Genomic DNA, 18,631 nt, shown 5'->3' with positions numbered 1-18,631 from the left:
CATAATATAGACTGATAATCCTGAACAGTTCAAAGTACATTTTCCATAATTTTTGTACCTTTTAAATCTGTTTTGTAAAATTAAAACCAAATTAACAAACTGAATCAAGATTCTAGTCATTTTCTCCACTTGCATCATAGGATCAGTGCCTTGGCAATTTCATAAAATTGAGAGCCCAACACAGCATGAAGAACATAACTGTAAATGCTTGGGGGTGGGAGAAAGAAAGAAAAGGAAAGGACGAAAAGAAATGGAGGGAAAAAGTCCAATCTCCTAGTTATGCTCTAAGTCTTTACAACCTATTATACCTAGGTATCATTTAGATATTAGTTAAAAATTCAGACTTCAGGGCAACAACTCAAATTCTGATTCAATAGAAATGGACTTTTAAAATAAAAATCTGTTTGGGAGGCTGAGATGTGAGGATTATCTGAGGCCAGGAGTTTTGAGATCAGCCTGGGCAATAGAGTGAGACTCGATCTCTATAAAAAATAAAAAAATTTACTGATGTGCTGGTGTGTGCTGAGGTAGGAGGATTGCTTGAGACCAGGACACTGCACTTCAGCCTGAGAGAAAGAGCAAGAACTCATCTCTAAAAATAATGAAGAAACAAAGAAACAGGGAGAGGGAGGGAGGGAGGAAGGGAGGGAGGGAGGGAGGGAGGAAGGGAGGGAGGGAGGGAGGAAGGAAGGAAGGCAGTCAATCCCTAAAATGATTCTTATGTGGATGGCTCTCAGGTTGTGTTTTGAGAATAACTACTATAATGAGTAAACTTTGGAAAAAAAATCTTAGAGACCTTTGCCTAATTTTTGGCCATTTTCTTATCAGGAGAAGCAAAAGATAAAACCATGAAAAACATTTCCATGATTTTATTCTTAAACTTTTAAATCATTTCTGGAGTATCTCGTTCCCTGACTTACCTTTAATGACAATTCCAAGGCAGTATAAACATAGTGCTTTCTACCCTGCTAAATAGTATGTAGAATAAATTTATCTAAAACAGAATTTGGGCCTGAGCACAGTGGCTCACACCTGTAAACCCAGCACTTTGGGAGGTCAAGATCACTTGAGGTCAGGAGTTCAAGACCAGCCTGGCCAACATGGTGAAACCCAACTCTACTAAAAATACAAAAATTAGGCCAGGTGCGGTGGCTCATGCCTGTAATCCTAGCTACTTGGGAGGCTGAGGCAGGAGGAATTGCTTAAGCCCGGGGGCAAAGGTTGCAGTGAGCTGAGATTGCACCACTGCACTCCAGCCTAGGCTGTGACAGAGTGAGACCCTGTCTCAAAAACAAAAAAATGAAAAATAAAACTACAAATACAAAAATTAGCCAGGTATGGTGGTGGGTGCCTATAATTCCAGCTACTCAAGAGGCTGAGGCAGGAGAATTGCTTGAACCCGGGAGGCCGCAGTTGCAGTGAGCTAAGATTGTGCCACTTCACTCTAGCCTGAGTAACAGAGCAAGACTCTATCTCAAAAAAACAAAAAAACAAAAACGCAATACGGCTTCTTACTTAACAATCTACTTGAATCAGCTAGCAATTTAATAGAAAAAGACTAATTTCAGAAGTTTAATAAAGCTCTGAAAGGAAATCTAATTTGCACCTTGCTTTTATATATCTTAGGTAATCAATTAAAGTGCTATATATAAACCTCAATGATCAACCTTAACTGTTTAACAAATTGGAAGAACAATAACGTACATCACTAAAATTTCTAGATGTAATGAACACAGTGAAACTAAATATAATACATTCTTTAAAAAAGAATATATGAAAAATCCTAAATTTTCTATGTTGTTTATTAACACTGTGAGTTTGTTTATCACAAATATAAACAAAAGGGTGTTTCAAAGTTTATTAAAATGTGGATTAGGAAACAAAGAGCAGATAAGAAGCATTTGTACTTGGCAAACTTGATTACTACCATTAAGGACCACAGATAAATTCAGTTGGAGAAATTAGAAAATAAAGAATCTTGTACTGAAATTCAGATTAGTATATTAAAATACTATATTCTACAGTTACATAATGACACATAAAATTATGGTGGAAGTAAAATAAATAAATAATGCCACCACTTATTTGTAACAAAGGGAAAAGTATTTCTACTTTCAAAATAAGGAATCAAAGCGTATTCATCAACAGCTTGAGACAAAATTTTTGCAGGTTATTAGGATACTCTGGGTTGAATAAGTACTTGGATTAATCAGTCAATTCATGTGCTGACCTATAGCAATCACTTTAGAATAAACCATTAGAAAGAATTCCAGATCTCAACTAGGTAATTTTTGGAAATGTTAATTAAACAATGATGGAGATTTTCTACTCAGATTCAGAACGTACACTCTTTTAAGATGAGTCTTGTATATATTAAAAGGAAGGAGAAAGAAAGGAAGCCTTTGTGAAAGTTTTTTTTTTTTTAAGAAAAGTAAAAATTAACTTACATACTGGTTACTAAATCATTACATAAAATGAAAAAGAAAATAAGCAAAAAGAAAACAAAATGCTAATTAATCACATCCTCTGCCACTTGCCAAAATGCCACAATTGACTAAAAATTGAGCCCTAATGAGTTGAGTAGTTAGGTTTCAAAAGTTAAAACATAAATGAAGGCCACCAAATTCTGAGATTAGGCTGGGTATTATCTGCAGAAATGAAAACAAAAACGTGAATCAACTGAGACAGCAAAATCCATTAGTTATTCTAAGAAAAAGACATAGAATGTTTAAATTGTGTTAGGCAATAAAGGAAAAAAACCAGGACTACTAACGAATAAGAAACAGAAAATCATCAATTCTTTTAAAGTGTTTATTATTTATAAATTAATTTTTATATATTTAAAGAATATTTACACAGGTGATTTTTACTCTAAAAACCAACCACCCTATGTCAAGGTAGAGTTTCCCGGGTCTAAACCATATGGTTTTCTTCTCTAGGGTAGAATCTGCATAAATTGTTAATCCATTAAACATAGTAGTGACAGAAAACTCTTCCTATAATACAATATCACCATGAACTCAAGGGTAGTATTACGGCAAGGTGAAATATATTTAGTTTCTGACATTTTTATTGGATAGGGATGTCCCTTGTTTTCCCAATATAACTAAATATATTATTGAATAACTTCACTGTTATTCAATAGCATGAATTAACTGAGAAGTTATTCAATAATATATTCAATTATTAGTTATAACAACCAATAATAACAGGTTATTATTGAATTACTTGTCGTTCTTTTGTCTTCCAGTAGACTTAGTAATGGCTCCAAATTTCTTAAATGAATCTATATGTAGAATACTCTCAAAAGTGCATAGTCTGTCAATTATTAAGGAATTCACTTTTAATCTATAAAAAGAAATGAGATGTGTCAAAACTGACAATATCATCATACACTAGTCACATTCGTCATTTATTAAATATTACCCATGCTAAATTAAAAAATGACTCTAATTTTGTGGAACCAGTTGATTAGAGAAAATGCAATACATATGAACCTCAGAAAAGTTAATGAGAAGGTTATCTAAAAACGTCTTCCTAAAAAAGTAAGTTCAAATTGAGTTAATAATCAAAATAAATGTTATTTGCTATGTACTAATAACTATAAAAATAAACAATAAATAATGAAAGTTAATTTTTATGGGAAAATGAATATGTTAAGACCTAATCTGGGCTTGATTTTATTTTACTGAAATATTAGTGGCATTAAAAGCAGTGAAAATAGTTCATTAAATTCATAGTTAATATCACGTCATAAAGTAATAAAAGAAAATAACATAACTATAAAAATACTGAAATAAAGTAATAAATGGTAGGAATCAACGTTGAAGTAAAAAAGTAAGATGGCTGGGTGACTGTAGTCAATATTAATTTAATTGTACATCTGAAAATGACTAGAAGATTGTTGCAACACAAAGAATAAATGTTTAGCTGGGCATGGTGGCACACGTCTGTAGTCCCAGCTACTTGGGAGGCTGAGGCAAGAGAATCGCCTGAACTCAGGAGGCAGAGGTTGCAGTGAGTTGAGATCGAGCCACTGCAGTCCAGCCTGGGAGACAGAGCATGACTCTGTCTCAAAAAAAAAAAAAAAAAGGATAAATGCTTGAGGTGATGGATATCCCATTTACCTTGATGTGATTATTACACATTGTACACCTGTATCAAAATATTTTATATACCCTATAAATACATACACCTACTATGTACCCACAAAATGAAAAATGAAAAAACATAGCTAACTCAATCCATGAATTAATGATATACTATAAAATAGCCAAAATATAAATTTCAAATAAAAATGTACTGAAAAATGACAGAAAATTTCAGCAGACAGCATCTATTCATTTGTTTTTTCTAATATTATTTATCAATAATAGCCACAGTACCAATATTAACGAAAATAGATAGTCATTTCATTTTGCCTGGAAACTCAGGACAGAGAAGAAAAAGGGTTCGGAGGAGGGTAAATGAAAAATAAGATGCAGACATATAACTTAAAATACCCTATTAGATTAAGTAAAGGGCCTAACTTGTCTCAGTAGTTGATAACTTTGAGTAACAAAAAAGGTTAAATTATGTTCAGAGTACAATGTTTAAAGAAGCAGAAATATATAGAAAGTATTTGAAAAAAAGAAAAAAAACAGAATGCCTGCTGTCCTAAAAACTCTGACTCTCTAGAAATACCTCATTTCCTATAGGCTTAAATATATAAAATTTCAAAACAGTAAAACATTGCCATTATTACAAATACATTCTATTAATAATGTGACTTTCTAAATTAATGTTTAAAAAATTGAAAGCAGTATGAGAAGATCTGAACCTGCAGAAAATGTCAAAGATAAATCATTCTACTGAAAACTTTTGAACCAGTGGTGAGTAAAATTAGACAAGGAGTAAGAGAGATAGACACACTTTGCTTTACTCTAACATATAAGAAGAGAATACAAGGCCAGGCTCGGGGGCTCACGCCTGTAATCCCAGCACTGTGAGAGGTCGCGGCAGGCAGATCATGAGGTCAGGAGTTCGAGACCAGCCTGGCCAACATAGTGAAATCCCGTCTCTACTAAAAATACAAAAAATTAGCCAGGCGTGGAGTCACAAACCTGTATAATCCCAGCTACTCAGGAGGATGAGGCAGGAGAATTGCTTGAACAGAGGAGGCGGAGGTTGGAGTGAGCCAAGACTGTGCCACGGTGCAGTCCAGCCCAGGCGACAGTGCAAGACTCTGTCTCAAAAAAAACAAAACAAAACAAAACAATAGAAGACAACGCAAAGAAGCTAAGACTCTAAAAAGCCAATCTTACACTTCTTTTAAAAGCAATGAAAGTTTCTTTCAAATAAATTATTACATAGAAACTCAACCTTTGTAAAGCAGAAAAAGTGAGACCACTATAGTCAATGTAAAGTAGGGACCTCATAGACTCATACCCTCAGTCACCACCTCAGTTCTGTGAAAAACAGTTCTGTGAAACAGGGCTTGCAAACCATTGAGCACTGCCCCGTCAAAAAACTCCTCAATACTCCTTTTTTCAATGTTGGTTTTCTATTTACTTATTTTACAGGACCCACTACTAATCTACCTCTCCCACAAACCCTTCCAACTTAATCAAAATGAAATTAATAGTTCCTTCCACAATCGTTATCATATAATTTATATTGTAAACTTCTAACATTTCCAGTACCCTACATTTTACAAATACCACACAGAGTAATACACCCCCACTCATCCTTACTTGATTAGAGGGAGGACATGTTTCTTTTTTTTTTTATTAATATCCTTGAAGATCTTTATATATACACATACAAATAAATAGCTATAATTTTGTGTGTTTTGAGGTGGGTGGCTTAAACAAAAACAAGCTCATTTTACACCTATTGTTCTGTAATCTGTTTTTTTTTATTTTTTCTATTTCCATAGGTTATTAGAGAACAAGTAGTGTTTGGTCACATGAGTAAGTTCTTTAGTGGTGATTTGTGAGATTTTGGTGCACCCATCACCTGAGCCATAAAGGCTGCACTTAGTTTTAGTATTTTATCCCTCACTCCCTTCCCAACCTTTTCCTGAGTTCCCAAAGCCCACTGTGTCATTCTTATGCTTTTGCATCCTCACAGCTTAGCTTCCACTTATAAGTCAGAACATATGATGTTTGGTTTTCCATTCTTGTGTTACTTCACTCAGAATAATAGTCTCCAATATCATACAGGTTGCAGCAAATGAAGGCATGTTTCTTAATCCATATTTCTAAGAACTTACCAAATAGAAGATTCAACAATATTTATTTGTTGAATACAGGAGTAAAAGATTAATCAATGGATACAGGAAAATATGTCTTTAAAATATTTTAGTACAAAGAGTTAAGACTAAGATTTGTATTGATAACCATCCCTAGCTACTCCATATGAAAAGCTGGGGCCAGGTGTCGTGGCTCACGCCTGTAATCCCAATACTTTGGGAGAACAAGCCCGTCTCTACTAAAAATACAAAATTAGCTGGGCGTGGTGGTGGGCACCTGTAATCCCAGCTACTCAGGAGGCTAAGGCAGGAGAATTGCTTGAACTCGGGAGGCAGAGGTTGCAGTGAGCCGAGATCGCGCCACTGCACTCCAGCTTGGACAACAAGAGCAAAACTTTATCTTAAAAAAAAAAAAAAAAAGTTGGGAGCCTTTATGTATATTCACAATTGTCCAATTCCCAATACAGATAGGGGAAGAGCCAACTAATATGAATTGGCTCTGTGTCCCCACCCAAAGCTCACCTTGAATTGTAATAATCTGCATGTGTCAAGGGTGGGACCAGGTGGAGGTAACTGGATCATAGAGGATTTCCCCCATGCTATTCAAATGATAATGAGTGAGTCTCAAGAGATCTGATGGTTTTATAAGCATCTGGCATTTCCCCGGCTTGCTCTCATTGTCTCTCTCCGGCCACCCTGTGAAGAGGTGCCTTCTGCTTTAACTTTAAGCTTCTTGAGGCCTCTCGAGCCATGCAGAACTGTGACTCTTTTCTTTATAAATTACCCAGTCTCAGATATTTCTTTGTAGCAGCATGAGAATGGACTAAGACACCAACAAAGTTGTGGCCTCTTTGGATTTTTAAGTTCTATAAAAATTTAAGCTCATTACTCAAAAAGGAAAAGGAGATTACAGGGTGATATTTAATTTTAACCATTCCTCCCAGTTAAACAATTTCTAGTCATCAAGAACATTTCATTTAATAAAAACTGGTATGGTAGGAATGTTTGCAACATCCTCCTTATAATGCACTTGGAGGTGTTAATGTATTAATATAATAACAATACTTGGGATGAGATGATGCTATTAGTGCTTTGTGCTTTTCAAATGCTTATGTGAACTTAAACATTAAATTCCAGGAGGATACTTTGTGTCTGATACTATCTGGGTATGGTTTAACTCACCATCATTGACACCTTTGCTTTTTATTTTGAATTTTATCTAAGACTATTGAGAGAACACTGAAATAACCCAGCCGTGCAAAACAGCAGGAGGTCTCAAGAAAATTACATTAGCTTTCAAAGAAATCAGGATAGACCTCTTTAAAATTGAAAATGCAATCAATTGCATTTGTACTTTGCTAGTGTTCAAGATAAATTTTTAGACTGAGAAATGACTTGAACTTATTTAGAAAACCAAGAATACTCTATGCTAGACATTTTAATAAAGTATTTGAAAAGATTCCTGTCAAGGGCTGAATGTTTTTTCCCCAAAAATTCATGTTAAAATCTCTAACCCTCAATGTATTAGGAGGTGGAGGATTTTGGAGTTAAGTCCTAAGGGTGGAGTCCTCATGAATGGGATCAGTGTTCTTTTAAAAGAGACTTCAGGCTGGGCACCATGGCTCACACCTGTAATCGCAGCACTTTGGGAGGCTGAGGCAGTGGATCACCTGAGGTCAGGAGTTCGAGACCAACACGGTGAAACCCTGTCTCTACTACAAATAAAAAAAATTAGCCAGGTGTGGCGGCACACACCTGTAGTCCCAGCAACTCAGGAGGCTGAGGCAGGAGAATCGCTTGAATTGCTCTCCAGTGAGCTGAGGTCATGCCACTACACTCCAGCCTGGGTGACAGAGGAGTGAGACTCCGTCTCAAAAAAAAATAAAAAAGAGAGACTTCAGTTCAGGCATGGTGGCTCACACCTGTAATTCTAACACTTTGGGAGACCAAGGCAAGTGGAATACTTAAGACCAGGAATTCAAAACCAGCCTGGCCAACATGGCAAAACCCCGTCTCTGCTAAAAATACAAAAACTAGCCAGGTGTGGTGGCAGGTGCTTGTAATCTCAGCTACTTGGGAGGCTGATGCACAAGAATCACTTGAACCTGGGAGACAGGTATTGCGGTGAGCCGAGATGGTGCCACTGCACCAGCCTGGGTAATAGAGCGAGACTCTGTCTCAGAAAAAAAAAAAAAAAAGAGAGAGAGAGGACGTTAAGACTTCAGAGAGCAATCTCACTCCTTCTGCCATGTGAGAACACATCAAGAAGATAGCTGTCTATGAACGAGGAGTTGGCCCCATCACATTCTGAATCTGTTGGTGCCTTGATCTTAGACTTCCCAGCCTCCAGGACTGTGAGAAATAAATGTTTGTTGTTTAAGCCACCTGTCCACTGCATTTTTGTTATAGGAGTCAGAAGGGATCAAGATGATCCTCAAACCCCAAACCCACTTAAAGGAGTATTTGCTACTTTACCTCCATGCTTAGAATAAATGGTCGTGGGTGGTAGTAGGCATGGACCTGATTTAAAGCACTGGCTAAAAGGCCAGGTGCAGTGAATCACACAGGCAATCCTAGCACTTTGGGAGAGCAAGGCAGGAGGATTGCTTGAGGCTAGGAGTTTGAGACCAGCATGGGCAATACACTGAGACCCTGTCTCTAAAAAAAAAAAAGTTTAAAAAATAGCCAGATGTGGTGACACACACCTGTAGTCCTACCTATATGGGAGGCTAAGACAGGAGGATTGCTTGAGCCCAGGAGTTCAAGGCTGCAATAAGGTATGATCATGCCACTGCACTCTAGCCTGGGCTACAAGAAGGAGACTCCATCACAAAAAAAAAAAAAAAAAAGCACTGCTTACTGATACACAAGACCTCCATTTGTCTAGATGAAGAGATCTTATCTTTTTTCTGACTAGTTCAAGTGATCTTAAGTCAATAAAAACAATAAATTTATAAAAGTTCATTCATTTGTTCAGGAGGCATTTACTAGAAATATATTCCCAGGCATTGTGGTAAATATATATGGCTCCAGCCTTGGAGTGCCAATCTGTGGAGAAAACCAGACAAGCCAGACAAGTACAGTAGAATATGATTCTAATTACTGCAGAATTGAGAGCACACAGGTACCAAAAGGCAACCAGAGATGGTAATATAGAGGTAATGATATCTGAAGAATGTTTTGAAGGATTACTTTTTAGATGGACTTGAGAAAAGTATGTGATACAGAAGGAAAGGAATTAATCAGAAAAAGAACTATGTAGGAATATTAAAGCATAAAAAGTCATGGTGGGCTGGGTACAGTGGCTCACACTTATAATTGCAGCACTTTGGGAGGCCAAAGCAGGCAGATTACTTGGGGCCAGGAGTTCAAGACCAGCTTAACATGGCGAAACCTTGTGTCTACTAAGAATACAAGAATTAGCCAGGTATAGTGGAGCGTGCCTGTGATCCCAGCTACTGGGAAGGCTGAGGAAGGAAAATCACTTGAACTGGGGTGGCAGAGGTTGCAGTGAGCTAAGATAGGGCCACTGCACTCCAGCCTGGGTGACAGAGTGAGATACAATCAAAACAACAAAAACAACAACAATTAGCTGGGTGTAGTAGTATGCATGCCTGTAATCCCAGCTACTCGGGAAGCTGAGGCATGAGAATCGCTTGAACGCTGGAGACGGAGGTTGCAATGAACCGAGCAACACTGCACTCCAGCCTGGGAGACAGAGCAATACTCTGAATATGTACAGCAGTTTTATTGGAAGCAACCAAGATGTCCCTTCATCTTCATGAATGAAAAAACAAACTGTGCTACATCCATACAATGGAATATTAATCAGTGATAAAAAGAAAAGGCTATCAAGCCAGGAAAAGACATGGATGAATTTTTTTTTTTTGAGACAGTCTCACCCTGTCACCTTGGAGTGCAATGGCGCAATCTCAGCTCACTGCCTCCCAGGTTCAAACAATTCTCCTGCCTCAGCCTCCCAAGTAGCTGGGATTACAGGTGCCCACAACCACACCCAGTTAATTTTTGTATTTTTAGCAGACACCGGGGTTTCACCATATTGGCCAGGCTGTTCTTGAACTCCTGACCTCATGATCCACCCACCTCGGCCTCCCAAAGTGCTGGGATTATAGGCATGAGCCACTGCACCCAGCCTGACATGGATGAATTTTAAAGGCATTTATTGCTAAGTGAATAAAGCTAGTTCATAAACATAACACAATATAGGATTCTAATTATATGACATTATGGAAAATGCAAAAATAAAGTCATTAAACATATCAGTGGTTACTAGGGGTTCAGTCCCGGGGAAAACTGAATAAGTGAGGCACAAGGGATTGTGCAGGGTAGTGAAACAGTTCTGTATGATACTATCATGATGAATACAAGACATTAAGCATTTGTGAAAATCCATAGAACTTTATAGCATAAAGAGTAAACCTGAATGTATGCAAATATTTAAAAAATAATTTAGGAGGTCTAGGATACCAGGATGAAAAGCAAAATGTGATAAAGGAATGTATATGTATTACAAACATCTGAAATACCCTCACTGGAAGGTGTAGAAGAATAAGGTGCTGACCTGAGTAGTTTTGGATACGAATGGAGTCTGTAAGAATAAAGTCAAAAGGATCTGTACATTACATCATGCTCTAGCTAATAAAGTTCTTTCTCATGAAAGTACAGGTTAACAACTGTGAAACTGCTATACATGTATACTGGAAATTAGCAATTAACTAAATAGATGGCAGATGGTGGGACCCACTGTTAGAATGAAAGATTACAAATAAGTAATGTATGTGTATAGCAATGTGAGTGCATAGCATGTGCAAACCAAGGAACGTCAAGGATTGCTGGCCTTCACACTCTGCTATACATATAGATATACATATGTGTATCTATCTACCTACCTACACACACACACACACACACACACACACACACACACACACACATTAGTTTATATACATTTATCTCCTTGCTCTACAAGCTAATAGAACCTGAAAGGAATGAAACTCCAGGAGAAATGGTGCACCCAGGTCATCATTCTAGTATCAATCTTCAACAAAATGAACTGGGATTTCTTGGAGAAATGGCTGATTATAGACTGGGACAAGAAATGCATAAGATGAGCCTGAAGCATCCTGTAGTACCAGAAAGTAAGAAAATTCTCAAAAAACAAAAATGAAAAAAAAAGTTCCAAAATGAAGAGGGTATGTCAAAGGGACATAGAAGTGGGCTCCCAATGGCCAAAGCTGGAACAATTTGAGCAACAAGATAAAAAAGTAGTAATGCATTATAACTCAAAGTATACAATTAATATCCATGAGTCCACACTGCAATAAATACATGATTAAGTAAATAAATGAATGAATTCCAAATATTTTATGTATTTACTCCAGCTTTGTAATGGTTAATACTGTCAATTTCATTGGATTGAAGGATACAAAGTATTGATCCTGGGTGTGTCTGTGAGAGTGCTGCCAAAGGAGATTAACATTTGACTCAGCAGGCTGGGAAAGGCAAACCTACCCTTAATCTGGGTGGGCATAATCTTATCAGCTGCCATCGTGGCTAGAATATAAGCCAGCACAAAAATGTGCGAAGGGAGACTGGCCTAGCCTCCCAGCCTACATCTTTCTCCCATGCTGGATGCTTCCTGCCCTTGAACATCGGACTCCAACTTCTTCAGTTTTGGAACTCAGACTGGTTTCCTTGCCTCCTCAGCCTGCAGACAGCCTATTATGTGATCTTGTGATCATGTGAGTTAATACTTAATAAACTCCCCTTTATATATGTATCTATCCCATTAGTTCTGTCCCTCTAGAGAACCCTGACAAAAACAAGGTTTAAGAAGGTAAAACACAGCCGGGCACGGTGGCTCATGCCTGTAATCCCACCACTTTGGAAGGCTGAGGAAGGTGGGTCACCTGAGGTCAGGAGTTCGAGACCAGCTTGACGAACATGGCAAAACCCTGTCTCTACTAAAAATACAGAAATTAGCTGGGCGTGGTGGTGGGTGCCTGTAATCCCAACTACTCGGGAGGCTGAGGCAGGAGAAACTCTTGAAACCCAGGAGGCGGAGGTTGGCGTGAGCCAAGATCTCACCATTGCACTCCAGCCTGGGTGACAGAGCGAGACTCTGTCTCACAAAAAAAAAGAAAGAAAGAAAGAAAGAAAAACACAACTCTCCATTCCTTAAGTATGGGTTGGGCTGGGAATAGTTACTTTCTTCCCAAAAATTCAGTATAAAATGGGAGGAAAAACTGAGTAACTTTACAGTGGGAAAACCTGGCAATCTACTACTTTAAGCCAGGTGATCAAGGTTAACATTAATAGTGATAAATCATATTGATAGTAAGCACACTTTGTATGATGTGTGTATGATTGTAAGATGACAATAGCACTTCATCTCTATGGTCTTCACCCTGAAAAAACATATTACACAAGTATAACCATGAGGAAAACACCAGTGAATTCCAATTAAGGGACATTTTACAAAATAGCTAACCATTAATTTTCAGAAGTGTAAAAGTCTTCAAAAACAATGGAAGTGTGAGAAATTGTCAAAACTCAGAGAAGCCTAAAGAGACATTACTAATATATGTAGTAATGTGTATCCTGGACAGGATCCCAGAGTTTTTTTTTTTGTTGTTGTTAAAAAAAAGGACATGAGAGAAAAACTGAGAAAACTTGCATAAAATATGGTCTTCAGTTAATAATAATATATGAATATAGGCTCATTAATTGAGACAAATGTACCATACTAACCTAAGATATCAATAATAGGGGAAACTGGGTGTGGAGTATACAAGAACTCTGTAGTATCTTTGGAACAATTCTGTAAATTTAAAATTGTTTTAAATTAAGTTTTTTTAAGTGCATTCAAAAATAATAAAGCTGGTCTTAGAAATAAGGAAAGAAGCAAGCAGGCAGGTGACACTGACTTAAAGAAGCACCATGTAGTCTCACCAATACAAAATTTTAATGCTATCACCTTCATTGTAACATTACTGCCTTATTCCTCTGAGCACTGTGTCTTCCAAATTCTGCTGTCCTCAAGAATCCTGTCTCAAAAATAGAAAGTCTGGGACCTGGGGATTGTAATAGTAATTGATAGTGAGACTTGGAGCTGAATCACTCCAATTATTTGACTTGAGGTCAAATATCAGGTTTTGGCATGTTCTAGTTACATGTTCTTGAGCAATTTAATTAACCTCTCTGTGCCTCAGCTTTCTTGTCTGTGAAAGGAGTATAAAAATAACACTGTGAGGTCAGATACAGTGGCTTACACCTGTAATTCCAGCACTTTGGAAGGCTGAGGCAAGAGGATTGGTTGTTTGAGGCTAGGAGTTTGGGACTATCCTGGGCAACAAAGCAAGACCTTCTCTCTACAAAGAAATTAAAAATTAGCTGAGCATGGTGGTGTGCACCTGTAATTCTAGCTACTTAGGAGGCTGAAGTTGGAATGCTTGAGCCCAAAAGTTTTTGGCTGAAGGGAGCTAATGACATCACTGCACTGTAGCCTGAGTGAGATAGAATGAGACCTTGTCTCTTAAAAAAAAAAAAAAAAAAAGAAGAAGAAGAAAGAACAAAAGAAAGAATAAGAAGGCCCCACAGGGTTATGAGGATTAATTAAATTAATACATGTAAAGCGTTAGAACAGAACTTCATAAATGAGAGTTAAGTCTTATCTAATTACTCAGTTTATTCATTTATTCATTCATTCAGCAAACATACACTGACAAAAAAGAAGGGTTATAAATCAGAAACAGTAAGAGCCCAAAGGACAAAGTGCTAAATTCAACTTTGGCATGGTTAAAAAAAAAAAAAAAAGCAAAAAACCTAAGAACTGTAGAAGAAAATGAAATAAAAATTGCAGTCTTAGTCCACTTTGCCAAATAAAGGTAGTCTTATATAAAAGGAAAACTAAAATTTTTCATGTCTAGCTTAATTTCTTTGTCCTCAAACCTATGAAGTTAATGCTGGCAGACTCTATATATGTTCTGAATTTTAAGGTCTTCTCAGTAGAAATGGACTTTCTTTTTTTTTTTTTTAATAGTAAATACTCAATAACATTTTTTGAAAATATTAATTCATTCCTCAAAATAAAGTGTTGACAAAGCAACCTGCTGCTACTCTCTTTTGAGGATTACATTACTGTTTACAAACACATCCACCACCTTTATTCATCTAAATCATACAAAAACCCAACCAAGGTGCTACAAGATGGTCCTGTTTCTTTTTTTAAAAACAATTATTATATTTATATATTAGCCTTTTTCTTGTTTTATTATACTTTAAATTCCAGGGTAATGTGCAGAACGTGCAGGTTTGTTACATACATATACACATGCCATGGTGGTTTGCTGCATCCATCACCCCGTTGAAAATACAAAAATTAGCTGGATATGGTGGTGGGTGCCTATAACTCCAGCTACTTGAGAGGCTGAGCCAGGAGAATCGCTTGAACCTGAAAGGTGGAGTCTGCAGTGAGCCATGATTATGCCACTGCACTAAAACCTGGGTGATGGAGTTATACTGTCTCAAAGGAAAAAAAAAAAAAGAAAGAAAAAGGTAACAGTGAAAAAATACTAAAAGAATGGGGAGGGCCGGGCGCGGTGGCTCACGCCTGTAATCCTAGCACTTTGGGAGGCCAAGGAGGGTGGATCACCTGAGGTCAGGAGTTCAAGACCAGCCTGGCCATCATGGTGAAACCCCATCTATTAAAAATAAATAAATAAATAAAAAGAATGGGGAGTAATACCAGTGAAGGAAGTCATTTGTTTCTAAAGCTAGGGAGAAAAGATCACCGCAGACAGCTAAATAACACAATATTCCAAATGGGTATTCAAATGTTTTTTTTTTAAAAAAAAAGTAGGTTCAATAACACAGATGTAAAATTGCTCTCCCAAGGCTTTTAGCTATTTGATGAGACAAACAGTCATCACATCAAAATATATTTTTAATTTACAAATCAAAAAGTGGTTGACCTTCAAATTATACACTATACTTCCTTCTCTGGCATCATCACTGTTTTATGATAAGAGCAAGAGAAGGAAAACAATATTAGGAAATAGAATGAATTTCAAACCAGAGTTCATATAATTTACATATATACAAGTTCTTTTTACTTCAGCACATTTAATTTACTAACTTTCATCCACAATGGCATGCTAAGATTCCATAAAAAAAGGCACTCCAACTCTACCACTAAATAGATTATTAGTGGTTATGGGCTGTGATCTTAAGTCTTGTACGTCATTCTGTTTATTTCTATGGCCTTTTTCTTGTATTCATGTATAAAGTTGAGGATTTTTTTCTTAATTAAGATTGTCAATAGGATATAACATCATAAACCCTGTCAAGTCAAATAGGTGTAAAATAATGGGTCTTCAAAAACACTGGTGAAAAGAGAGAATTAAGTAATTATGGTGGACACAAAGGTGGAAGTTATTTTAAGTATTGAAGAAATATTAAACAGATCTTTGAAATTTAAAGTTAAAAAATAAGAATGGTTTTGAAAGAAGATGACAACATGTGAATTAGCCAAATATGAAAAGTGCTACGTAAGTGTAAATAACAAGATGAGGAAAAGCAAGTTGTATAATGGGAAGACTCTCGCTAAGGGTTCATGAACTCTGCATACTCGTTAACTGATGTTAACTGAGGATAAGATAAGGGTTTGTTGGAGGATGTAAGGGTTAAGAAGATGTATTAGTCTGTTCTCACACTGCCGATAAAGACACCCCTGAGACCGGGTAATTTATAAAGGTTTAGCTGAGTTTAATTCACAGTTCCACATGACTAGGGAGGCCCCACAATCATGGCGGAAGGTGAGAGAGGAGCAAAGTAACATCTTTCACACTGCAGCAGGCAAGACAGTGTGTGCAGGGGAACTTCCATTTATAAAATCATCAGATCTCGTGTGATTTACTATCATGAGAACATCATGGGAAAGACCTGTCCCATAATTCAACCACCCCCTACCAGGTCACCCCTCCCATCCCACGTGAGAATTATGGAAGCTTCAATTCAAGATGAGATTTGGGTGGGGATACAGCCAACTCATATCAGAAGGGTTATGATGCCGATCAAGTGTTTATCTCAATCCATGGTGAATTCCATATATTTAAGGCCCATCTAAATCCCTACAACATAAAAGTGAAAACCAAAGTACCAATGGTGTACCATGACTGCTAAGATTTTCACCGTGACTTAATTGTGGAGATCATAAAGGATGATGTTTGTAACCTTTAATAATATATTTTCTGTGGACATAAAACTGGTCTGTTTGGAAAGAAATTCATACACATGCATATACATATATGATATATATTCTATACATGCATATATAAGAGGAAATAGTTATGGCTAGTCCTGAGGTTTTGGAAAATGAGTTCCCATTTCTATTTGTTGAAAACATATTCCAGGACTAAAAACATAAAAAGCTTCTTTCAGTCATTTGGACTCTCTAATTAATTTATGAAGAGCCTTTTAGAACTCATTCTGTTTCAAAGGAAAAATTTCTGTTTATTGTTTCCAAAATGTCTATGTCTTGTTTCTCCAATTATATTGCTAAAGTTCTTCACTGGCAATAACTCTTTTACTAACTATAACATCTAGTCTAAATAAATGCCTATTGAATGAATGAATGAAGAGTTTAAACTAAAAAATTAGGTAATTATAAAACAGCATGAACTATGAACCCCTATATCAACATTTCTGTATAGCACTCATGTTACTCCTCAAATAAATCCTTAAATTCTCTATTCATGTTTTTCCTTAAAAAGAGACTATAAAGATAAGCCATTTGTAGGAGTCTATATGTAAGTAAAACTAACACAATATTAATTGGGAGAATGTTTTAATGATTCCACTTTTATTTTTTAACAATTCAGTTTCCATTTCCTTCATTTCTAATATATTTTGAAAAGTGTATGTTTTGCTGTTATTCTTAAAAATGTAATGAAAAACAGCAACATATTTCTTAAACTGTTATTAAAAATTACAACTTTGAACTATCAATAGAGTGAACTGGCAACCAACAGAATGGGAAAAAATTTTTGCAATCTACCCATCTGACAAAGGGCTAATATCCAGAATATACAAAGAACTTAAACACATTTACAAGAAAAAACAAACAACTCCATCAAAGAGTGGGCAAAGGATATGAACAGTTTCCAAAAGAAGACATTTATGCAGCCAACAAACATGAAAAAAAGCTCACCATCACTGATGATTAGAGAAATGCAAATCAAAACCATATTGAGATACCACCTCATACCAGTTAGAATGATAATCATTAAAAAATGAGGAGACAACAGATGCTGGAGAGGATGTGGAGAAATAGGAACTCTTACACCGTTGGTGGGAATGTAAATTAATTCAACCATTGTGGAAGACAGTGTGGCGATTCCTCAGGGATGTAGAAATAGAAATACCATTTGACCCAGCAATCCCATTACTGGGTATAAAACCAAAGGATTATAAATCATTCTATTATATAGACCCATGCACACATATGTTTACTGCAGCACTGTTCACAATAGCAAAGACTTGGAACCAACCCAAAAGTCCATCAATGATAGACTGAATAAAGAAAATGTGCCACATATACATGTGGAATACTATACAACCATAAAAAAGGGTGAGTTCATGTACTCTGCAGGGACATGGATGAAACTGGAAGCCATTCTCAGCAAACTGACACAAGAACAGAAAACCAAACACCACATGTTCTCACTCATAAGTGTGTGTTGAACAATGAGAACACACAGACACAGGGAGGGGAAAATCACACACTGGGGCGTACGGGGTGAGGGGCTAGGGGAGGAATAGCAGTGGGTGGGGGGATTGGGGAGAGAGAGCATTAGAAGAAATATCTAATGTAGACAATGGGGCAATGGATGCAGCAAACCACCACTATGGCACGTGTGTACCTATGTAACAAATGATCTGCACATGTACCCCAGAATTGAAAGTATAATAAATAAATTTAAAATAATAATAAAAATTACAACTTTGGGGCCTGGTGCAGTGGTGGTTCATGACTATAATCACAGCACTTCACTTTGAGAAGACAAGTTGGGCAGATCATGAAGTCAAGAGATGGAGACCATCTGGCCAACATGGTGAAACCCAGTCTCTACTAAAAGTACAAAAATTATTTTGGGCTTGGTGGCGCGCATCTGTAGTCCCAGCTACTTGGGAGGCTGAGCCAGGAGAATCGTTTGAACCTGAAAGGCAGAGGTTGCAGTGAGCTGATATCGCACCACTGCACTCCAGCCTGGTAACAGAGAGAGATTCTGTCTCAATAAATTAAAAAATAAATAAATAAATAAATAAATAAAATTATAACTTCATTGATTTACATTACTCTGAGAATGTACACAAACA

At 36.8% G+C, this 18,631-nt stretch overlaps 1 protein-coding gene across 19 annotated transcripts in view; it reads right to left on the bottom strand.

The window, feature by feature from the left end:
- ZRANB3 (zinc finger RANBP2-type containing 3) overlaps positions 1-18,631 on the bottom strand; it is a 313,593-nt gene that overhangs the window by 178,593 nt on the left and 116,369 nt on the right. Inside the window, exon 1 of one of the 19 annotated variants that reach the window (XM_064382819.1) lies at positions 10,815-10,826. The exons of the other annotated variants lie outside the window; for them this stretch is intronic. The gene's annotated coding sequence lies outside the window, so the exon portion shown is untranslated. Of the gene's footprint in view, positions 1-10,814; positions 10,827-18,631 lie in introns of those variants that run through there. 19 annotated transcript variants of the gene reach the window in all.

This window comes from Aotus nancymaae, unplaced genomic scaffold, assembly GCF_030222135.1.
Source record: "Aotus nancymaae isolate 86718 unplaced genomic scaffold, 86718_ANA_hifiasm-v0.15.2.pri h1tg000029l, whole genome shotgun sequence".
NCBI classification, from domain to species: domain Eukaryota; kingdom Metazoa; phylum Chordata; class Mammalia; order Primates; family Aotidae; genus Aotus; species Aotus nancymaae.
The sequence above is the reverse complement of the archived record's forward strand: the minus strand, read 5'-3'. Positions and strand labels throughout refer to the sequence as shown.